Source organism: Copadichromis virginalis, linkage group LG5 (genome assembly GCF_057382275.1).
Source record: "Copadichromis virginalis isolate Kocher_CV1m ecotype Utaka linkage group LG5, C_Virginalis_male_GT1.1, whole genome shotgun sequence".
Classification (NCBI taxonomy): domain Eukaryota; kingdom Metazoa; phylum Chordata; class Actinopteri; order Cichliformes; family Cichlidae; genus Copadichromis; species Copadichromis virginalis.
In genome coordinates, this window is record NC_140622.1 from 5203971 (window position 1) to 5224619 (window position 20649).

General features: G+C 39.9%; 1 protein-coding gene across 1 annotated transcript in view; it reads left to right on the plus strand.

Moving 5' to 3' along the window:
* Positions 1-2157: 2157 nt before the first annotated feature.
* plxnb1b (plexin b1b) overlaps positions 2158-20649 on the plus strand; it is a 110171-nt gene continuing 91679 nt past the window's right edge. The window contains exon 1 of the mRNA XM_085455604.1: positions 2158-2511. The gene's annotated coding sequence lies outside the window, so the exon portion shown is untranslated. The remainder of the gene's footprint in view (positions 2512-20649) is intronic.

Sequence of the window (20649 nt, forward strand, 5' to 3'; positions counted from 1 at the left end):
GCAGTGGACAAACAAACTGGTGTTTAAAGGGTTAAAAATGTGAAAAGTAATAACTATTTTATATTTATGAAAAAAACTGAAGTTAGTTAAAAGCTTTATGCAGAAAAAATGGCAAAAAAACCCCCATAAAAGTAATAAAACCTAATCTGTTGGTGGACACTTTTGGCCACAAACAAGCTGAAAGGGTCGTGATTTTGAACAAACCCAGAGGGTTAAAGTGTGATGTTACATAAAGTGCTCCTAAAGTGCTGTACAAGTTATAATACAAGTAAGGGAGTACTCTTCCTTACAAGGATAACAAGGCTTTTTAAAATGGGGGAACAAACCTGAGAACGGCTTGGACCCAAGGGCACTGGATGTCTCTGGGCCACTCACCTGAAGGAGAGGTGCTTGATCAGTCATTGGTTGTGTTGTACATGCAAGCAGCCAGAGAAGGGTGATAGATTACAATAATGTTTAATATTTTTAATGTGCATGATATAAAGCTAAGAAGCTAAGACTATGAAGTGGCATGAAAAGAAAACAGGAACCCAACCCTATATTAATAAAATGTGGCTTCTATCTTCTCGAGAGATATTCTTGTGTAGACTATATGTAAATATACTTTCTTTGATGTTTCAGTGAGGTTTTGAGGATCTTTGCATAATCAAAAAGAAATAATTCAGTTATCTGAAATAGCAATGTCTAAAAAATATGATCTTATTTTTTTGCACTAATTTCATCTGTGCTGTAGTGTGTGCATCGCGTACAACTCTTTTGTGACACAAAAAGAGCTCCATGCTCTGGATGCAAATGTCCCTGATAAATATACATGATTATTATAATATGAGTGTACATAGTGAGAGCAGAACAGACTCTACTGTCTTGTATTAGAGCTCGGGGGGATTTAACAAGTGCCGTGGTGGGTGGGGCTGAGTGTGATCTTTGAAGTTTATCTAGCTTCAACCCTCATTACAGGAGAATTAAAAAGGGTAAGATAAAAGGCTTCTTTTCACAGGAGAAGACAAAGATTCAGAGAGAGACTCTCCTTGAGGATAAAAAGTGTGTGGAGCGGGTTTTGTGATCTCTGTGTGGTCTCTGTTGATCCGCAGTGTGACATGGCATCTCTAAACTGAACAGTGGATAAGAACTGCACCCTGAATAACACCACAGTCATCCCACACAACAAACAGTTCCAGTCACGCTGACTTAATGTGTTGTGAATGTTTGTTTCATGGTTCACTATAGTAAACAACTGCTGCTTGTTTGTTTTTTTTTTCAAACCAGTCAGCAAAAGATTATCTATTAATATTTCTGTATGTTGACTTTATGAATTCTCAGCAACATACATTTGCAATATTGAAAGAGTTATTCTGATGATTGTGTTTTTATCACATATTTGGCCCTTTGAGTCTCTCTGAATATATTTGATCTCAGATAGATTCCTGGGGCTGGAAAAATGGACGTCAGTTTTTCTTAAAGCAGGACTATTTGATGTAATAAAGTCTATGGTCACACTGGCAGATGTAGTCCATGCATGTTTCCTGTTGGCCAGAAGGGGTCTGCCATGCATCAGCCGGCTCTCTAGCAACTGATGCTGCATTCAGGAACTGGTGGAAGTACAGACTTTACACTATTGTTATTGCGTTCAATAAACTTTCCATCCTAACAGTCACTGGTTTTTGTACTACAAATATGAAAATGGAGTGAAAGTTATCTATTTAAATTCGCAGGTTGTGGTCTGGTGAACAACAAAAGACAAAACCACTCAAAATCTTTTAAGAAGCACATATTGGTGTTGGTCAAGTTACTTGAAAATAGTAATTAGTTACTAATTACTCATTACTTCTCCAAGAAAGTAACGACTTTACTGATGACTTATTTTCAAAAGTAATTAGTTACTTTATTACATAGTTACTTTTTAAAAACATGATACACAATCTGAATGCGTAATAAAGCAACAGACTTTTTCTATTTTGTCTGCAGCGGTCATGTCAGTGGGGGGATCCCGGGGTTTCTCTGTGAATTTCACATTCTCACTGTGCAGCTAAAGCTGGTCACTGCTATTTAACACAGATTACCTTACGTTCGCACGTGGTTATGTAAAATACGAGGAGCACTTGAAGGGAGCGTCATGTGTCCTCCCTTCGCCAGCCCCCTTTTTACGCCTGTGGAGAGCTGGGCGCTGAGCGAAGTATTCTCACTGTTGCTTACAGGGCGCATGTGGAGGCAGAGAGCTGCTGAATGAAACCAAGCAGAGAACCAGGGGAAACTTTTTTTTTTGGCTACATGGAGTAACCACGCTGTTTTTCATCAGTAAATTAGGTGTGTAAAGTTGTGAAAGTTGGACGCCTGACAGGAAATTTCCAAGCATGGACTGAGCGGCAGGAATATCGAGGAGGATTCGCTTTCTTGCCCGCTAATTTGTCTGCACAAGCACCGGCTGCGGAAAAATTGGATACTTTACTAAAACTTCGCTGTAAGGAGGAGTAAACCAGAGCTGAGTGACCGAAGAGTTGTACACAGAGCACGGTGAGTGTGGGTGAGGGCTGTGCTGTGAGTCTCTGAAAATCTGTCCCATTGAAATCAAACTGGGATTTTTTTCCCACTTGTTTTCCTCTAAGTGTTCAAACTTCTGCCTTGTGATCAGTAATGTCGGGGAAATGGGTGAAAACCTTTATTTACCAATATTTATGTGGATTTCACACAAATCCACACACACGTGCTCCTTATTGGTTATTTACAGACTTTTCGCTATTAGTGGTGGAGCAGTTGGAGCAGGTTGATGAGAGTTGGGTTAGCTAGCGTTGAAGTGAACTCACTCCGTAACGTCCTCCAGGAACCGCTGCTCCACTCCTTGCTTTTTATGGGACATTATGCGTCTTTTTTTATTTTATTTTATTACTTGAGTGCAAATATAATTTTTTTTTAAAAGTCACCCCCCTTTTATTTTTTTGTATCTGTTGAGTGTTCGGTCCGTTGATTTAAAAAAACAAAACAAAAACAAAAAAAACAGAATTTCTTTTTCATTGACGAAACAAATTTAGTTTTTCAAAATAAAATGTCAGAGTCAGTTTTGAGCCCAAACTAGCATAAAAATATTTAATCCCATCATAAGACAACAGTTTGTTCTCAACGCGAAAGTGTTGCCTGGAGAGGCTTTTAATCGGAAAACCAGAAGAGAGAGATCTTGTCCTCATCTATTAATGATATTCTTTAAAGGCAAAGGTCAGATCTGGGTCTGTGTTAGTTTGTAGCTGCTTGTGTAAAATGTCATTATGATATTAATATACACTCTGGTACAGGTGTCACGGGGGCTCTCCAAAAGAGGGACTGTGAGTGTGTGACCATGGATCATGCTCGGCCTGTCTTGTGTAGTGTCTTTTATTGCCTCATCACAGAGCTGAAGGTTTATTACGATCCTCCTAATTATAATGGCAATAATTGCTCATGTATTTCAGAGTGTTGCCAAGGCTGGGAGAACCATCATGAGCTGCTTGTTGCTGTTAGCATCTTGAAATAAAAAGTGACTGGCAGTCTTTCTTCAGGTTTTCAAGCAGCTAAATTGTGAAAGCCAGAGGCTGCAGCGATGCAGGGCGGTACAGCAAAACAACAACCAAACATGGACTTTAGTTCAGACTCTGGTGTAGTCCAGCTGACTGAGTCAAAGTTTTGTTTTTCTCTTTTTTCCCATCTGATAAAACTCGTCACTTCTTGCAGTCTTTGTATAGTTCTTTCATCATGTGTTGGTATTACAACAGCTAAAGTAGGGTCTGGCTGACTTAAGTGGGGCACGTATTTTCATTGTCCCTGAGTGAAATGCTGTTGACCAGCAAAACCAGTAGCTGACATGTTTTCTTGCTTGTACATGGATACAGTCAGTCAGCAGGAAACGGAGCTTTCTGGTCTTGTGAAATGAGCTTGTAAATGTCCTCATTATGGGGTCCTTATGGGGTATAAATGCTCGACCTCCAGCGGCCAAAAATGGAAGAAAATTGGAGTTTTAAAAAGGTGCAAGATAAATGAACAGCTATTTATTGTTGCAGTAATTTTAGTTTAGAATATGCACAGGAGAAAACTTTACATGAAAATATCAGTGCTTGGTTGCCATTTTCTTCAGATGTTTCATTCTAACAGTATAGTAGCAAGTGTGCTCTTACCTTTCTGTACCTACAGCTTTTTGACTTGATTTCTCGGTATAACTGAACAGGTCTCATGCATAACAGGACTGACTTAAGTAATAATTGGTAAGCGCCTTGAAAGATGTCAGCATTCAACAGCCAGGATTTGTAGCAACAGAGGTTGTTAAGTGCCTCTCTAATAAACCACACTCACCTCACAAACTCTCTCACAAGCAAGGTGCCAGAGGTCAAAAGGTGATGGGGGCTGGGTGTTGAATGCTCTCGTTTTGGCAAATGGAGGAGCATGTGGTGTCAAAACCAATATCCTCACAGCAAACCATTGTCAGGTGGTGTCATGAGCTGAAGTGAAGGCAAACACTGCCTTACGAGATAAAGGAACAGCTTTGTATCGGTTAGTGTCTGCTGTCATTCTTGTAATGAACAGGTGGGGAGAATTCAAGGCCGGATGAAGGTTTGATGAACTGTGGATGGCTGTTCACAGCAGCAGCTCATCAGTTTAGGCGTTGATGAAGCATCTGTGAATACTGTACGGAAAGTGTGACGTTTTCTCTAAAAGGTACCAAGTGGTTATTGTTGGGGTATGCCTGAAATCAGCAAATGTTTACAGGTTAAAGGAAGGCAGGGGGAAGGTGTAATTTTAGTTTAAAGATGGGATAAAGGGAGACATTTTCAGATCGTTTTCTCTTTGAAGTCTTGGTTGTGAAAAATGTAGAAAAAGAGGAGGAAGTTTATACTCGGCCTCCTTTGTCACCTCTGTATTGCCAGCCTTGTCACAGCTTGAAGGTTAAGCCTAGATTATACTCTGCTGGAAACCTGTTGGCCGAGTCGTCCTTCCTGTTACACTTTTTTGACATCCGCTTGAAGTCTGACGCCTGGTCAGCATAGTGGATGCATTGTAATGTAAATTGTCTGCACCGTTTGGAAAAAATAATAAATAAAGGAAAAACCACCACGCTCACGGACATCGTTGCAGGTTGCATTGACCCAACCTATAGTTAATTTTCTTGGGTAGTGCACGTCAGGTTGAGTGGAGGGTTAAGAGGGGTTTCCAGCTACGGTCGAAGGGACAACGTAGATTTCCCACTGAAGTCAACTGTAAGCACAAAAGTAGTCTAGCCAGTTTTTCCCCTGGACATTTTAAGTGAAAAATAACTGCTTAACACTTTAACAGTGGCTAAAGTAACCTTGTAAAATATTTCTGACTGGGATTGTAGGTGAAGCTTTTAATAATCTGCTTAAAGTTTTGGTTTTCCACTTGTGTATCAGTAATTTCCATCTACCGTTTGCTCTTCCTGTCGTGTGGAGTGGAACTAGCGATTATTCCAGTGATGCTCATTTGAGTCAGTCATTTTGGTCACACATCACCACCTGCTAGTATCTTCTCCTTTGTAACCTGGTTGTATTTGATGGCGTATTTTTGCCTGAAGTGGTGAAACATATTTATGGCTTCCACCTTCAGCGGGAACAGTTTTCTCACATAGTTTGCAGACTACAGTGCTTTGTTGGAGGCTCTCTTTTAGGTACTGAATTGTGATTAGAGGCTGACACAGGGCTCTCAGGCATGTAGGCATGATATGGCACAGCTCTAGTTTTTATTGCAGATGACAGGAAAGGACAACTCTCAGCCAGTCTGGTCACCTCAATAGCGATCAGAGTAGAAATTATTTGTAATGGCAGCAAGATATGAACACTCATCTTGTCTGGCGGGGGTCGGGGGCTCCTCCACTCCAGTGGCCAGATTAAATACTCAATTTAATTATGTCACTGAGCATTAAGTCAATAACCTTATCGGAGTGGTCCGGCTGTTTAATGGAGCTTTGTGGGCCAACAGATGCACCAAGATTAAGGACTATATGCTGGTGTTGCAAACCCTGAGAGGAGGGATAAAAGACAGACATGGAATCTGATACATGAGCCCCTACTGCGCGGTGCCATACGTTTCACCACAGACTGATGCAAATCAATTGAAGAGATCCCGTAGTGTTACAGCTAGGGTTATTTATATAAGGTTGAATCAGAAGTTGATAATAAAAATTACTATTACATTAGATACTCATTTGCAACAGTATTGATACCAAGAATGCCGTCTTTGCCTCCTCCGGCTGTCACACAACGTTACCCAGCAGACACCAACACTGTCTGCTGGGTAACTGGTCAAAAATGCCGGGATACTAATTCATTATTATCAGGTATTCTAACAACTTCCTAAAAAGCCTCCAGTTGATCAAAAATGGTGCAGCAAGAGTACCAACAGGGACTAGAAAGAGAGCAGATTTCTCCCATATTAGTTTCTCTTCATTGACTCCCTGTTAAATCCAGAATCTAGTTTAAAATACCTCTCCTCACATACAAGGTCTTGAAAAATCAGACCCCATCTCATCTCAAAGACCTCATGGGGCCATGTCATCACCAATAGAGCTATTTACTCTCGAACCGCTGGCTTACTTTTGACTCCTTGGATGTTTAAAGGTAGAGTGGGAGGCAGAGTGTTCAGCTTCCAGAACCTGAGAGCTGGTCCTCCTGTGAAACCAGCTGTTTGGATTTGGGAGACAGTCTCTGTGCTTAAGATTAGGCTTAAAACGTTCCTTTTTGATAAAGCTTACAGGCTGATGAGTCTGTGACCTTTAGTTACGCTGTAATAGGCCCAGTCTGCTGGGGGCTGCCCATAAAGCCTCCTATGTATTTATGCAACACTACACATTTGATCATTGTTTATTATTACTCTGTGTCGCTCTTCCACGGTGTCTACCTCCCCTCACCCCAATGATGTTTCAAGCTTACTCTGTTGCGCCGTGATTTTTGACATCGCATTCTGCGGCACGTGGCACAATATTTCCGACGCTTGGGCTAGGCATGCACTTCTCGATTTTTGTAACCTAGTTTAACCTACCAGCATTTTAACGATGGTTATGGCGGACATTAATTCGAAGCCCCAAACTGGACAGTTTGTGCTCTACTGTACACATTATCTGGCTCTGAAAAGCCTTTTTTGGTGACTGAGGAGCGCCTCTGGATTTAATTAGACAGACGAGTTTGTTCATTATTCAGATATGTAAATGGAGACCCAGATACAGGCAGTGCTATGGAATGTAAAATGGATTTGATAGTCAAAAGCCCTTTGAAGCAGCAAGTGAAGTGCTCTGTAGTTACGTGGATTATTAACTTATTACAATGGGCTGTGTGCTTCCACCCCTTGCTCTTTGGCGTGTGCGTGTATGTGCTTACAGTTGCTCCCTCTTGAATGAGGCTAGTGTGTTTGCACAAGGTCAGTCTCAAAGCAGGAGTACACGTGACACGGTGGTTTGCCCAAACACAGTCTACCTCCTGAGTTGCAGTGAGGTAACTGAAAACTACAACCGAACTCTTGTGCTGCCTGACATCACAGACGTACGAGGGGATTCATGTCGAACATTGAGCTAAAAATGAAAAGGTCTCATGTTGGTTTGATATAGTAGTTTAGTGTTGGCTGTTGTTGTGATTTGGTGCTATGCAAATAAAACTCAATTGGTTAAAGAATATTGAAATGAATCAAGTGAAGTTTACTGTTTACGTGAGATGGCAGCAGATTTAAAATGTGCATATTCACTGTCAGATCTGGATCAGCTTTTACAGGAATTTTGCAGCTGCATTACACATTTAGTTCCCAATTGCAATGCAGAATATTCTTTTATTACTAATTCTGAATGAAAGCTGCTTCTTTGTGACAAATACAGAAGTAAAGATTGGTCTGCATTTACTTCCTGTTCATGTTTGTACACTGTGTGGCACCATTTATGATTTTGCTGCTAAACGTGTGACCCGATGGTGACGGCTACAGGCACTATGGTACAAACAAAACCTGGTTTGTCTCTGTCTGCCTCAGGCTCTATTCACACCATATTCTCACAGCAGTTTTCTTTACTAATCTGATAAAACAACGTTGTAATAATGGAGCTAACCCATAAACACAGCTCTGTCTGAATTGTGGGGAAAGTGATGCCATACTTTAATTCATGCCGTAACTCTGCAGTTTCATCCATCTCTTCCTCTCCATTCATTGCTCCTAACTCAGCACTCAACACTTTCTGCAGCTCTCATTTGTTTCAGCATCCTGTCATTCTGCGCTGAAGCAGCCGTTTGTAGAAGGCCCTGAAAGAACGAGGCCCTGCTGTGCGATAGGTTGACATGGATGAGAAGAGCTTTGTCAGTGTACTCACAAAGAGAAGATATGACCTCTGCCTTTACCTGAACCACGCAATCTCACACTTGGCCTTTGTTCTTGTACCTTCGTGAGGTCCAAAGTATGGAAGAATTTTTTTTTTTTTTTTTTTTTAAGGCCTAACCTAACCTGGGCTTTAATCCTGCAATCAAAGTCTGGTTGTAATAGACCCTAATTATAAACCCACATCAATGTAGACACAAGATAAGAGGCTTTTTAGGAAACTGCAAAAACTACACACAGTTTCCTTGTCTGGAAACTGTGTGTAGTTCTGGGTGTTGTTTAAAGTCATATTGGTATGTGAGCCAAAATGGACCTGAGGCAAAGTAAACATGCCAGAATGAAAGATGCTCACATTTCTTTTGTGCTGTCTTTACTAGAGATGGCACGATACCACTTTTTTATGACCGATACCGATATCATAAATTTGGATATCTGCCGATACCGATATGAATCCGATATAGTGTTTTTTAATCAACAAAACTGTTTTTTAAATATCTTGCTGCATTTTGTATAAGTTCATACTCAAGTTTAAAACAACAACTACACTAAAGCTATTCTGTTATACCTGTATGCAAAAAAAAAAAATTTCATAGTTCAGCAATACTGATCAATCTAATAAACTTGAACCTACACCATCCTCCCTATAAGATAAGATAAGATAACCTTTATTAGTCCCACACGTGGGAAATTTGTTTTGTCACAGCAGGAAGTGGACAGTGCAAAAGTTATGACGCAAAAATTTCTATTCTGGTATTTTAAAGAGTACTTAGCATAAATATTAAGCAACCTAACTAATAGGGTTCCAACTCCCAGCAACAACAAAAATAAATAAATAAAAAATAGGGAACCACCCCTCACGCGCCACCTCATGATGCTTAATCGACGTAATCAACCTTAATTTGATGCAGTGTGAAAAAAAAGGCACAGAAATCAATTATTTTTCAAGAAATATTAAATAGATTCAACATCTTTCTTCAACAAAATTGCAGACTGCACAGATGGTACCTTCCCAAAGGAAAAAGTACTATAGCTTACTAGGGTATATATTAGACTTAATAGTTACTATATACAGTAATTGACTTCTATTCATTTTACATCAAATTAAAACTTTGGGTGTCAGATAATTATTTATTAAAAGCTCGACATTTTAAATGAGAATAAGAAAGAAAAGTATGTCTTTGTGCCCCCTTTTCCCTGTTAATGCCCTATCGGCCCCCCTGGCTAAACTTTGCTAGATCCGCCCCTGCACAGTTACCAGCGTCAGCTACGTAGAAAAAGATCCTCGAGTAGAAAGTAATATTAAATACATTCTAACAATAGCTGATCAAGCTTAAACGTGCTGCTGTTGTTCAGTCGCTGGTTTCCTCTTTCTGGTGCAAAGTGGGCCAAAAGCAAACTAGAGACACGGACTCGCGACAGAAAAGCCGATCAGCTGATCGTTAAGCAGTTTCATGATTGAAGTAGCAGCAAGAAGAGGCAGTCGCTTGTTAAGCTTAACGCAGGAATGCTTTACAAACATTCAGAGATGGACTTACACGCTTGCTTTACTTCTCTCGGGGATAACTTTGTCGGAGATGAAATGCCTGGTTGCTAGCGAAGCTCCAAATGCTATCCAGACCACCGACAGGTCCCGCATGCCACAGCCGCTCTATCACGTGATGCATACTGCTCCGACGTGCTAACGTTCTGAGGTGAGTTACGGCGTGTTGCAAGTTTTGTGAGGTGCTTTCGTGATATTTAATGGATCGGATTACATTTTTTATTTTTCTCCGATATCCGATCCAGTAATTTAGGTCAGTATCGGACCGATACCGATACGTAATATCGGATCGGTCCATCTCTAGTCTTTACACAACTGGAGATGGAGATGCATGATATCCAATGTGTTCAAGATTTATTTATATTCATTACCCAGTCACTGTTGTTCTGTAACATGACATCAGCCACTTTGGATTCAGTGGAAGTCTCACTGTTAAGGTTTTGGCTGCCACCATGCCAGACGGTAACACATCACTATACCACAGTGAGCTTTGCTGGCAGAACTGACTAATAAAATTGTAGAAATTTAAAAAACAAACAAACTATAAACTTAATACTGTTACACAAAGTACAATTGTGGTTATGAAATCACAAAACCAAAGAATATGGTGACAGAATAAGAACTTTACTGTGAAAATGACAGGATTGAAATATAGAGCAGCAGCACAACATTTAATTGGTCTTCAGGCATGTATCATTAGGTATCTGTAATCAGTATGTGAGGGTAAATAATTATGCCACAATGGACATTAACATGCAGTGTGTTTAAAAACAATTTGGCTTTCACTGGAAACAGAACCTGAGATAATTGTTGCACGTTATGTTCCTGCAGTGAAAAAGATTTGGCAGCATGGTGTTAAATTCCCCGCGACCCTGAAAAGGATAAGCGGTAGCGAATGGATGGATGGATGGATGGTGTTAAATTCCAGGTATCCTGCAGCTGCAGGAGTATATGAACATGCCACATGCATACTCGTAATTTTTTATTTCTTTATTTTTTTGTTAAATTCACTTTGCATGCTTTGGCTGAAAACTGATCCAGAACTCAACTCAAAATGAAACTGAGGCTTTTTGTTTCTGGCTTTTTGTGGCTGAAGTTACCTGGTCGTTCCTCTGCATGCTCCACAGAAATGCAAGAAAACTTTTTTTACTTTCCTTTTTTTGTCTCGCTTGCAGATAATTTCTGCTTTTTGGTCTCTGCAGCTTTAAAAATGGTGTTCTGCATTCCCCACGCTTTTCTTTCTCTTCATAAAGAGAACGTGGCCATGCCTTCTTTTTGTTTCTTTTGTTGAAGAGGAGGCTGAAAAGACCGGCCAACCAGACAGGAGATTGTAAGGAAAGGGTGGGAGCTTAGAGACACGTAGGCATACCTCGAGGAGAGGGGGGGAGAGCGAGAGCGAGAGGGGGGGCGGGTGTCTCTTCCGTTCTCTTGTTTGTTAGCTGGAAAACAGCTGGTGTTTTGGCTGTAGACTCAGAGAAACGACAGGTGAGTGGGTGTGGTGGAAGAGGGAGTGTCCTCCATCTGGAAGATAACCTTGTGAGTCCAGGCTTTCATATTGAGAAAACTGCTTTTGAAAACTTTTTGAGCATACATGACTGTTTTCATGTTGAAATGTGGTGATTTAGTAGCAGATTAAGGGGATGGCAATTAGAAATCTCCTAAGTTTTTCTGTATTGTCCCTTGCATTGCTTAGCTGCAGTCAGGTGGCCATTCATCCTGAATTGTGATTTGAAGGGAGAAGAATTTAATATAATCCACATGACATCAGTCAGCTTTGGTTTTTGGCTCCAGAGGCAACAATATGAGAAGCATCTGCTGTGATGACACTATCTGGGTTTCTTTTCTTACTCTGTGTGTGTCTGTGTGTGTGTCTGTCTGTCTGTGTGTGTGTGTGTGTCTTTTCATGACACACAGACAAGCATGAAAAGCAGCATTTTGAAATGCCGACAGTCAACTGTTGCCAAGTGGCAACCATGGAGGCTGCTGGAGAACAGTGAACGCTCAGTTTCCCTAGAAACACCCTTTTTCCCCTCCCCTAAATGGACTCCCCCCCCCCCCCCCCCCTCTTTAAGTCCCATTATACCCCCTGGGGGGGGAGTCCTGGGAAAACGAGGTTGCTATGGTAGGCCAAAGCTGAATGTTGGACAGGCATGTTAAAAGTTCAGGCCCCTGGCAAGCTGCTGCTGGACTCAGGTACAAAACTGGAAAACCTGAACTTCTACCTTTTTTAAATCTTCAAGGCTAACAAAGTAGGGTCTGCAACAAGCATTTAATTCATTATGAATTTCTTAAGAAATTCTGGTCTCAGAAGAGTAGTATTAATTTAAGTACTTGGGTACTTAATGTCTGTCAACTAAAGATTTTCCTAGTATTCCCAGGCTGTTTTCACATATGACCTTAGATTTTGGGAGTACCTAATTGGAATATTTTTATCAGTCATCTTTTCCCATTACTACTCTACATGTGGATGCACAAATAGAACTGTGGTAATGATTGTATCCAGCAAGGATACTGTTAATGTCAGATTGAATGACCATGCTAAGTGGCTGACATTGGACTCTTTGTATGTTGCAAAGCTGTGGATAAACCTGATGAATGATAAGTGAATGTTTGCCTGCAGAAAGTACTTTTGACTTTCTTGCCCTCCTGCAATGATCCCACACCTGAGGAATGTGCTATAAAGCAGGATTAGCATGTTAGCACGCTATGTCAAGCTTAAAGTCAGACTTGAAAGTTGCTCTCTTTCTACCTGGCTATATTACCATGGAGACTTGGTCTAAATTTCGGTTTAAAATTGTCTAGAAGCGCCACGTGTTTACTGATTTTTACTGACAGCATGTTTTAAGTGCGATACAGATTTTCTGTTAGAGATTTTATATGTGCAAGTTATTAAGCCGTACCTTACTAAAACCACTGAACAAAGCGCAAACGGTCTACACATTGTCATAGAAATGATGACATTGTACATTAGTCATTTTAGTGTACAAATGTTTCTATATTTGTTTGGTTTTACACTGCTGGAATTGAAGTAAGTAGAAGACGGGACACCATCAGGAGTATCTGTGCAATCAATAAAAAGTTTTGTTTGATCTTCCAAAAAGCTAAAGTTTCTCACCATGTGCAATAATAACCCCACAGTGAGAAATGTGCAATATCTGTAATATAATTAGATTCTCCTTGTGTGCCACCCTCTTGTAAAAGAGGTATAATTTATAATTCACAATTTATATTAGTATTGTCATGTTTTAGTTTTGTCTATTCTTCTAACATGCTTACTATGACTGAGAGCTCTGCAAATGTCTTGTATATATCTTGTATCAAGATAATATCTTGAATTAAAATGTTTATTGTATTACTCTGTCTGTTAGATCACCAGATTAATAATTTCAATTCAATGATTTATCAGTTTCTTGTTGCATTTTACTTGTATAGTTCACTTTTTTTATTTTTAATCACCATTTTGTCATAATGTCTGTGACTGGACTGAGTCGCATTCCCACGGTTCACTTTGTGTGCAAGAAGAGTCATATTACCTGTGAAATGCCTCTTTTTGTGTGAGCACACACAGAGCCTGAAGCAGAAAGTTACCCGGTATTTCTAACAGTGGTCTTAGGTTTTGTTGAGCCAGCTAAGGCTTGTTTTAGGTTTGAGCAGATGTAGCGTGAACTAGAGCAGGGTGATATGGCCAAAAATATTTATCACGATATATATTTGAAAATTTGCGATAACGATATAACTGACGATATAATTGATGCGAGACAAAATACAACTCCACAACATTACTAGCGCAAAAAGACAACCTTCCATTAATTTTCACTTAAACAAGAAGCTGGTTTTTATGTACATTAAAGCTTTATAAAATGTAACAGTGCAAATGCAAATTCCTTGCTGAAAGTTTAACCAAAAGGCATTTCCAGTAGAAATGGGCTGACATATCCTGAGCATAACCATGTATAATATCCACTGAAGTTAAAAAGAGGTGCTTTGCAACATTAAACTGCAGTGTGCAGTACGTATTTTTCGGACCATAAGGTGCACGGGATTATAAGGCACATTAAGCGAAACAAAGCAGTCAGATAAATCAAACTTTATTAAACTCATTCTTCTTGCTTCCTCCACTTCTGTACCATTGATTCATTAATGTTGAATTCTCTGGCAGCTGTTCTATTCCCATGTTGTTGCAGTATATTAATGACTAACCTCGTATTGTGGATGGATTATCTCAGTTGTTCTCCTGACTGAAGTTTGGTCCGTTTACAGCATCCTGCCATGCGATTGCATTTGTCTCTAACCATGAAGAACCTTCACGTTAACTTTTATAAGTGGAAAAGTGTTAGTGTTCGTCCTCCAGCTTCACTGTTTATGTTATGCTAACATAGCTGTGTCGCTAGCGATCACGTAGCACATCATTATATACCAGCTAGCCCAACTTCAGTAACCCTACAAACGTCACTGCTGTTTAGTTTCCTGTCTTCATTTATGTTGGAAGTGATAGCAGAGCTGTACGTTTGATTTTTTTCAGAAATCTCTCAGTCAGAACATGCAATATCATGCTTAGGTAACTAGCGAAACTAGCGAGCTAACTTCCGCTAGCTTCCTGCTAACTTCTAACTCCGTTAAATGTAATAACTTTTGTTTTCATGGATGCCTGGAAGTTAAACTTTATAGTTACACCTGGTAAAGCAGCAATGCTGATCGTTTTATTAAAGATGAAAGAATTTAGACAGTTTTTAACTCTAAGTGATGCTGCAGTGTTGTTTGACCTGAAGCATACAGAGTTTAGGACCCAGATTACTCCCAGATTTAAGAGCATCTTAGTCCGACAAATACGACAATAACGACGGCCGCTTGCATGTTCTGCAAAAAAATGTGCTTTGTTGTGTATCTGACGGACAAACACCAAACCAGTTCCACATCACTGAAGTTGCACCATTTTTACAAACCAATTCTGGTTCATCTGTTTCACTCAACAATCGGCCATGTGCGTATGAAAACAAAGGCACTGCGCATGCGTGTTTTACTCCCATTCTATCGCGATATTTCATTTTCCTATCGTTGCCTAACATTATACCGGTATTACCGTGAACGGTATAATATGGCCCAGCCCTAGCGTGAACACAGTCTGCAGGCAGTTTGAAGGCAGTATCTGCAGTGTATTTGTTGTCAATATAGCAGATTACAGATTATGTCTGCCAGTTTGTTGGCTACCCTTTATCATCAGCACAGAACATACAAAGAGCTAAAGTGAAACCAAGTATTGAAAACAAAAGTATCCATTGCAGCTACTATCAGTCTTTTTCATGCTGCATTATTATTTTAGATTTTTTTTTTTTCTTCTATTCTGGTCCAGTTTGTTAATCAGCATTTGAGTGATCATCCGCATCCAGCAATTTGCAGTTGAATTTTGGAGGACTGCACAGGAGCACGATTGCCATGGGTGAAAACCCTGCTCTGTTCACTGTCCAAGTTGAAGTCTGTATGCAGACAAACATGCACTGTATTGCCAAAAGTATTCACTTGTCTGTCTTCACACACACATAAACTGGAGCTACATCCCATTCTTAATCCATAGGGTTTACTATGATGTCAGCCCACCCTTTGCGGCGGTAACAGCTTCAACATTTCTGGGAAAGCTTCCTACAAGGTTTAGGGACATTTATGGGAATTTTTGACCATTCATCCAGAAGTGCATTTGTTAGTTCAGACACTGTTGTTGTCGAGAAGGCCTGGCTCGCAGTCTCTACTCTAATTCATCACAAAGGTAGAGTCAGGCCAGTCAAGTTCTTCCACACCAAACTCGCTCATCCATTTCTTTATGGACATACTGGTGCACAGTCATGTTAGAACAGGAAGGGGACATTCCCAAACTGTTCCCACAAAGTTTGCAGCATGAAATTGTCCAAAATGGCTTCCCATGCTGAAGCATTAAGAGTTCCTTTCACTGGAACTAAAGGACTGAGGCCAACTCCTAAAAAAACCATCACCCTAAACCCCCCTCCACCAAACTCTGCTCTGTTATTATATATGGCCTACTGCTTAGTGGCTGAGTTGCTGTTGTTTCTATTGCATCCTTTTTGTTAGAATACTACTAACAGTTGACTGGAATATTTAGTAGCAAGGAAATTTCATGACTGGAATTGCTGTACAGGTGGTATCCATCCACACTGAACTCCTGAGAGCGACCGATTCTTTCACAGATGTTTGTAGAACAGTCTGGAAGTGATTGAAACACCTGAATTCAGTGATTTGGATGGATGAGTGAATACATTTGGCAATATAAGAATTTTGTGGGACCTTAAAGAAAGCTTCACTGTGTTGAACTTTCTTATATATATGTATAAGGTGTATATTCGCTTTCTAAGTTTGGGATAATGAACAACCGACCAATGAAAAGTAAAATCCTCATTGACGGTTTGGTTGACTGCTAGCAGCAACCCTACTTAATGCTAATGCTATCTCGGCTACCCTTAGCAACGAGGCCCACATCTGTAAAGCTGTGAAGCTGAATGATTCAAATGCCCATGTGCTCTTGTTATCTTTGCTCTTGTTGGCAGCAGGAGCTACTGGTGCGCTTACGATATCCTGCTGCTCGTCATGTGCAGAAAGTAAATGTGTTGTCCCAGCACAGCAGTATTTTTACAAGCTGCCTATCATGTGTCTTCTTACCATGACACTTCCTGTTAGTTCATACTCCCTTAGAGGTCATGGGTCGTGGGGCTCTGCTACCCTTGCACTGATATAATCCTCCCTCAGCAGGGCTTTGTTTTAACAAAGCAGGGGACTGAGGTTAAAATGTTTGCAATAAGATGTAACTGCATCTGTGTGTGAGTGTGAACTCCGTGTGAGCCCACAATGTTTCCTTGCAGCCTTTGCTGTTAGATGAGCTGAAGTGTAGCAGTATACTGGCCTAAGTGTAGCTCTTCACTGTGTTGTTTGACTTAAAGGATATCTAATTCAATGTGAACCTTTGATTTTGTTCATTTTGTGAACAGCGTCTGCATGTGTGGGCTGGTATAACATCTGTAAAGCAGCAGCTTGCGTCACAAAATACTGGACCTCTCATGTTTTTAATGGAGGGGATCTTTCCCCCCTTGCTTACCAGGAATAATGTTTCCCCCTTGGTAGTTTTAATCTGGCTCCAAATGAACCAGGCCTTTGTTAGCTCCTTGAAGGGGTTTGTGTGTTGGTGAGTTTGTGGGATTATTTATTTATTTATTTATTTATTTATTTTTTAAGCCACACCATTCAAGTTCATGTAACTTAACAGCAGCTCACGACTAATATTGTTATTCCCTGGGTGGTGTACAGCTGGGTATATATGTATTTGGACTCTGGTACAACTTTTTAAAATGTTGCCTCTGTGCGTAACTACAACGGATTTTAAATCAAACAATATGTGATTGCAGTGTATGCTGATAGCTTCAGTTAACAAATAGCATCAATATTTATAAATGGCTGTTTTCATATTGTGAAAATGGAGCAAACAGTGAAATTGAGTAACTCTAATTATCTAAAGATTTATGTCCAGTGTGTCTCCAACTAACTGCTGCAAACCTTCTGCCTTTGTGCCTTTATCTTTGAAAGTAACAAGCATTCCCTTGTTACTTTTTTTTAAATAGTGCATCCATTTACTGTGTTTGGCTTAAAAAGATTAAATTGAGCCTTAGGGAATGACCTGGTCAATGCTCAAATTTGAATCCTATGTAAATGTTGTGAAATGATTTGTATACAAGAAAACTCTTAAAATGTCTTGCACCTGCTGCACCTGCTGGAATTTTGAATGAAAAAGTAGCTAAAAAGAACTAATAAGCCAGCATTGAAGGATGATGGTAATTTTTTTCCAAACACATAAAATAAGTTGCGTCCTGCATGATCGGCTAAGTAGTCGCTTGTACCAGGATGGTCCTAACTCCATCCATGAGGAATGACAGGCTATAAAGTGATGTAACTGATGATGATGTGAGTAAATATCGCAACTTTGTCAGCATTAGTTTCATTTAGGGAAAAATTCTATCCTAAATGTATTTCTTGAACGTTATTTTCAGTTTGTATTTTCTTCCTCCTGTGCTGCCCTGTAAACAGGCAGGACTATCTCAGGCCCAACAGGGCATTAACATTCCTTCCACTCAAATGTCAGCCCAAGTCCTGAGACCACGAAGCTTCTGCCTGATAAAACTGAAGTCCCTCAGAGCTGCTAGAGATGTTTATGAGCTTTTGTGAACATTAAAAAGCAACATATGTTTATTATGCTGATCTGTTTTCTTACAGAAAATTCATTGGTTGAAAAGAGTCATTGGTTAAAGAGAAATAATGGGATTTAAAAAGTTTCCTTTGCAAATTGCAGACATTGGAAAGACTGTAGTGTGTAGTGATACACAAACCGGGTAGAATAATACAATGGTGACTACTGGAAAATAGAAATATTGATGCTGTTGCAATAAAATTAAAAATGCTTTGTGATGGACCATTATTTGCCGGAAACCTTAAAGTGTACCCAGTTTGGCTTCCCCTCATTTAGTTGGTGTGTGTGTGCAGGCAAAGAGCTGGGCTGTGAAGTGTAGGTGGTTTACAACAAGTGTTCTTCAGCAGCAGCGATTATCAGCGGAGAAGCTATAAAAGTTTTATAGCACTAACTACCCCTCCTGTTTCAACTTTGTTGTTTTACAGCAACACATTAGACATTTGTTTCTATTTGAGTAGCTGACAGTTGTTAGTCATCATGTGCCCTTTGCTTACAATGAGCTTGTGTTACACTGATTTAGGTCCTGGCAGTGAGCATGCAGTTGGATCTAAAATGGATTGCATGTTATCGGGTTTGTTCTTATAGATACCTATGCGTATTCTGGCTCACACTACAGATTTCCATGACTTGGCTACTTACTACTAGAGTTTGCAAAGCTACTCTGGTAGCATGCAAAAATAAACTGGAGCTGAAAGTCAGTGCAGTAGAGATGACTATTAGCTATCAGGGATACTGGCTGTCACTGGCCAACAGTAGAAAAAACAGAGCATTTAGAGCAGAACAAAGCCTGTTTGTTTGTTTTTGCCTCATGTGGGTTACTTGTACATTAACTAATTAATTGAATTGTTTAATTATTTGTCATTATTTGAAACCTTGGCAATGTTTCATGTCAGTGCTCACCATTGTAACACCATGTATATATGAAAACAAAGGAAAACTATAAGTCTTCTTTAGTATTTACATTGATTACTTGCTTCCAAACTGAGTGACTTAATGCTGTTTAGCAATGTAGTCCCACTAAATAATAAATAAAAACTAGATAAAACTTAAATGCTTCCTAAAAAAGTCTCAAACTCTTGGCCTAAAGGCCTGGATAACCCAGGATGCTATCCGGCTACAGTGAGGCTGTCCTCATGGCCCTTATCGATTAAACGAGTTCCCTGTGCTGCCTGCTGATCGTAGACAACAAATTGATTACTATAATGGCCTCATGACCCGATGCCCTGCGCTGGTAGGATTCAATCAACAGGCAGTGACCTCTTTTTAGATCTCTGACTTATTAGTCTAACAGCTGCTAGCTGCAGACATAGATGATGTCATACATCAGTCTGTTTGATTCTATGTTTTAGTGGAATTTCATGAAGATATCCTGGGCTTCAGGAAGTCAATTTTATCCCACTACATTATGTTATTACCAGACTATTTTTATAGCTAGTGTAACAGCATTAGCACCTCATCAAGCACTTAGTTAGTAAGTTGATTTAGTTGATGGGAAAAGCAGATTATATGTGTGCACGCTTAACAAATTAGCACTCAGTGGACTGACCAATAATCAGAACAATGAAATTTTTTTTTATTGACTTTGTAGACCTTTGTAGATTTATATAACCACTACAGTTTCTAATACCAGTTCAGACAGTTTAACAGATGATAACTGTATGTAAGCACAAAGTATTTGGATGTGCCAACACTTTACCAAGGTCTGGAAGAACCACACTGTCACCCTCAGATGAGAAGAAATTGGTTAGGATGTTCAGGACCAACCCACCAGGGCTGGTCATGAACTGCAAACTGCTGGAACGTCATCGTCACTGTCCACTGTGAAAGTTTTACATTGGTATCGACTGCCAAGCGCAATCGTTACAGGATTACAAGCCAGCTGCCTTCTGGAGAAATGTGTTATGATCAGACGAGAGAAGGACTGAGCTATATGTTTCAAGGAGTATTTGCATTTTAAAAGTCATTTAGGAAGTATGCTGTTCAGTTAGTCCACCCCCCAAAAATAGAACAGTTCACATAATTCATTAAAAAATGAAATTCTCATGATATTCATGCCCATGGGGAGTCTATGTAAACTCTTGACTGCAGAAGTTAACAGGTAGCCATGGTTTAAGATGGTGTTTTTTTTTTTTTTTTGTTTTTTTTTTTAAGTTAAAAAAATATGAAATACACTGGAAAATGTAGGTGGATGGCCATGCTCCTCTTTGACCTACTTTATTTAATGCTTGCAATATTTACCAGGTTTTCTGTATAGATATGAGATAATTAACACTTTTAAGAGTAAGGAATAGGCAAGTGGGGGTGATGGTCACCATTATGGTTTTTCCCACTACTGACTCGCAGCTAAAATCACAGAGGGATTGGGAAATTGGCCCACATGACACATTGTTGTCAGATTATAATGATGAGTTGATCCTTTTCTCCATGCAATTAGAGAACTGGCCAAAGAGATGGCACACTACTTGTCCTTTTCAGTGTGAGAGCACATTTAGAATTAATGGTTGAGCTGTGGCTGGAAACATTCATCCTAGAGAGAGACCCAGTC